Source organism: Aplysia californica, unplaced genomic scaffold (assembly GCF_000002075.1).
Source record: "Aplysia californica isolate F4 #8 unplaced genomic scaffold, AplCal3.0 scaffold00212, whole genome shotgun sequence".
Classification (NCBI taxonomy): domain Eukaryota; kingdom Metazoa; phylum Mollusca; class Gastropoda; order Aplysiida; family Aplysiidae; genus Aplysia; species Aplysia californica.
The window spans coordinates 766,176-770,248 of record NW_004797482.1 but is presented as its reverse complement, the minus strand read 5'-3'; the positions used below and the strand labels follow the sequence as shown (position 1 = coordinate 770,248).

Here is a 4,073-nt window from a genome sequence, read left to right as displayed (position 1 = left end):
TGTTGTGAGTGTGAGTATGTGGAAGAGTCAAGTCTTCTACTGTTGTGAGTGTGAGTGTGAGTGTGGGTGTGTGGAGGAGTCTAGTCTACTGTTGTGAGTGTGGGTGTGTTTGGAGGAGTTTAGTCTACTGTTGTGAGTGTGAGTGTCTGGAGGAGTCAAGTCTTCTGCTGTTGTTGGAAAGTGGCCCGTGTACACCGAGTGGAGATTAACTCCCAACTGTGCCTGCCACGGGTCGATATTCCCCTCATTTGTATTTGTCGCTCTCCGTCGCGCCGACTGAGAGGAGGTGGTGGTGGTGGTGGGACAGACAGTCGCCCGTTATTATTGCGTGCTCCCCCGGCGCACCACACAGGGACAGGCCGTTCACTGGCATGTTTTTATTATACTAATATTCATCTCGATACATCTTTCTCTGAAGAGTAGAGTGAGTGTTTCTGTTTACATACTTCGGGAGGACTTATCTGCGGCGTTTTCTGATCACGCACTGTGCATCTGTTATCAAAAGCGAGCGTGTGTTTCTTTATAAAAAACCGAGAAAACTGAAGTTTGTGTTTTTAGTTTTTGTGAATCTCTCTTTGTGTTCGATTTCTGAAATTAATGGTTCCTTAGATCAACCATAACTTAAAGGCAGTTTGTAAAAGAGTGAAGTTGGCAGGAGTACATCTAAAAGATAATTTCAGTTATTTTACTTACGGTGTGACTGATTATGTGGTAAAGCTTTGAAGAGAGTATCTATATTATCGTTTAACTTACCTGTGTGACTGATTTCATAGTAAAATGTCGAGGAGAGTGATTATATTATTCCAACTACTTGTTCTAGGGATTTCGTTGTACAACGTAGGAAAAGCTGTTTATTTTACCTATTTGTGTGATTGATTTTATAGTAAAACGTCGAAATAGGTGTTTATTTTACCTACCTGTGTGACTGATTTCATAGTAAAACCTCGGACACGGGTGTTTATGACACCTGTCTTTGTGACTGTTTTCGTATTAAAACGTCAACAAATCTTTTTTAGTTATTTCACCCTTCTGAAACTGATTTCGTAGTAAAGCCAGTCCTCTTTCACATTATCTTCAGTTTGCTTTTTTGATTAGAAAGTGTTACATATATGTGACTGATTTAGTAGTAGAACGTCGAAAAGGGTATTTTTTGTTTACCTGTTTAACTGATATTGTAGTAAAACCAGCACTTCTTCTTAAAATTAGCTGTCACGGAACGATTCTTTCACATTATCATCAGTTCGCATTTTCGACAAGAAAGTGTTACATGATATTATGTATCTGATTTAGTACTAGAACGTCAGAAAAAAGTGTTTATTATATCTATCTTTGCGACTGATTTCCTAGAAATAACAGCACTCCTTCTAAAACTGCTATCAAGATACAACTTTGCCACACATTGCCTTCAGTTCGTATTTAGAGAGGATTGTGTGGGATATCTGTGGCTGGTTTAGCAGTAGAACGGCGAAAAAAATGTGTTTATTATACCTATCTCTGTGATTGATATCGCAGTAAAAAGTAAAGCATTCAATCCGGACATCGGGGACTGCCTTGTTAGTGAGACAACTTCATGAGCCTTCGGCATAAAATTATTATGGTAGGGTGGCCGATATCGTGTTAAATTCTTAAATTAGCCATCAGGACACGACTTTTCCACACATTGCCCTCGTCAGTGTGTGTTTTGAGATGAGTGTGCGGGATATCTGACTGATTTAGCTGTGAAACGTCGAAAAAAGTGTTTATTAAACCTATCTTTGTGACTGACATCGAAGTAAATTCTTAAATTAGCTATCAGGACACGACTTTTCCACACATTGACTTCCTCAGTGTTTGTTAGAGAGGCGCTACATGTTGTTGTTGTTGTTGCTGGGTGAGTCTGACACAGAGCTGGTGACGTCACGACTTCCCTGGGCTGTCCGCTCACCTCCGTCTATGGTGGGCAAGGACATGAGGCGCTACCCCTGTCCCGTCACGGGCGAGCGAGTGCTCTATCTACGTAAGCCATTCCGCATCATGCATGATTCTTGTTGCTCATGCCTCGGAGACTGTCCATGCGCGCGTTGGTTTGTTGGCATGCGGGTTGTGAACATGTACCTCGATGATTACATGCATTATTATGATTTCGTTTAACTCTATAAGTGCGTGGCGGACACACAATAATATGTCTGGTCAACAGCAGACCAAAACCAATGAATATTGTTGCAAATCTCGAACAAGTATACATCAAGTGAAATACAGAAAAAAGAATTGTCATATTTTGTAATATTGTGCACGCTGTCGACTGCCTTTTTAATTCAAAATAGAGAAAACAGAGCAGAAAAATAATGTAAGAAAAACGGAAAGGTGTTTTTAAAGTCCCCCCGAAACAGGACGTCTCCTGGCATGGTCGAAAGACCAAAGCGTGTGTTCTCAATGAGTTAATTACGTACCTTGTTTCATTGGCATGCGGGTGTTAAAGGTACGCGGGTAATTATGATCCCGGTTAATGGCGCTGTGTTATAATGTTGTAGTCGGATAAACGGTTGTGGCGGGGAATTAGCAGCCGTCTGTTGCCTGATGACCCATTTGACTCTTTGTTTGGATTTTTGTTTCGTTTTTTTTGGTAAGAGTTTCACGGCACTTATTGCAGTTCATTAAGGTCAGTAGTTGTTACACGAGAGGAACAAACATAAAAAGAGAAGAGATAAAGACAATGGATGTTTGATAGGAACCACACCAGAGCACTCAACAACCATCCACTCTGTTTTTGTTTACGTTTTTTCAGTAAGAGTTTCGTGGCACTTTCAGTACAATTAGGTCATATAAGTGCTTAAGATTAAAGGTGTTGCTAGAGAGGAAAAACATAAAAAAGAAGGAGGAGAGATAAGGACGATAAATGTTTGATAGGAAAGAAGCGCAAACCACACTAGATAGAGCACCCATCAACCCAACCACTCTCTTCATTTGTTTGATTAATTTGTGGGTATCATATTATTCGTTGTTGGACATGTACAAATATTGAAGCTGCGTAATAAAATAATGCACATGTAATATAAGACGTAAACACTTTTAGATGTTTCTTTACTCTTTAGATGTAGGTTTTTTTTAAATATAGTAGAGGGATTTACGGCGCTCCCAACTGCATAAGGTCATATGAGCGCCATGTGTAGGGTTTGCAAAGTGTATGCATATTGAAAGGAAATAGCGCTTCAGTTTTTATTTTGGGCATGTTGTTGTTTATCTTCTTGTTCGGTTGAAGTGCGTTGATTATTATATTCTTTAAAAAACACATTTTCAATACAAGTCTTTACAGAGAATGCTTCAGTTTTGTTTTGGCATGTGTTAAAGTTTTGTTTCACGAGTCTGAGGATCTTAGTGAGCGGAACAGAGCAAGTTATGTCGATGGGTGGGTGCCAAATATTTCTGGTACTACGCGTCTCGCACAATAATACTAATTGTATTCAAGTGCTGAAAGTTTTAGGAATAATCAAATCCACTAACAATATATAGATATAAAGATGGATGAGTGGATGGATGGATGAATACGTGGATTTCAGGTAGATGGATGGAAAAGGAACACAACGAGGAGAGAGGGAGATAGGGGCCAGGGGGGAACCAAATTAAGAGAGGGGTATGCAGAAAAGAGAGAGAGAGAGAGAGAGAGAGAGAGAGAGAGAGAGAGAGAGAGAGAGAGAGAGAGAGAGAGAGAGAGAGAGAGATGGGGGGGGGTGAGGAGGCTAGAATAACCTAAATAAATTCATACACCAAAGCATGTTGTCTTATGAACCACGTATTCCTAAAGAATGTAAAAAATGTGATACATTCCTCTATGGTATTTCTTTTAAATTGTTTTGATTGGTAGCTTATATCCGTATTTAGCTGCCATTCGTGCTTGCATCTAGCTACATGACGACTAAATATAACGATATGTGTTAGTGCATGACCAATGTCATTGGAGATCATGTTGGACTTTCAAAATTTTGCTGATGAAATTTGAATCTTTAAAGGCAGTGAAAGTTGTCTAATTAGAATTTAAAGATTGAATGGACGTAACAAATACCTCACTGTGTGTGTATGTGTGTGTGTGTGTGTGT

General features: G+C 39.7%; 1 long non-coding RNA gene across 1 annotated transcript in view; it reads left to right on the top strand.

Moving 5' to 3' along the window:
* Positions 1-86: 86 nt before the first annotated feature.
* LOC101847729 overlaps positions 87-4,073 on the top strand; it is a gene marked incomplete in the record, with an annotated part of 55,058 nt that continues 51,071 nt past the window's right edge. Inside the window, 1 exon segment of the long non-coding RNA XR_001184898.2 lies at positions 87-424. This is a non-coding gene — a long non-coding RNA (transmembrane protein 163).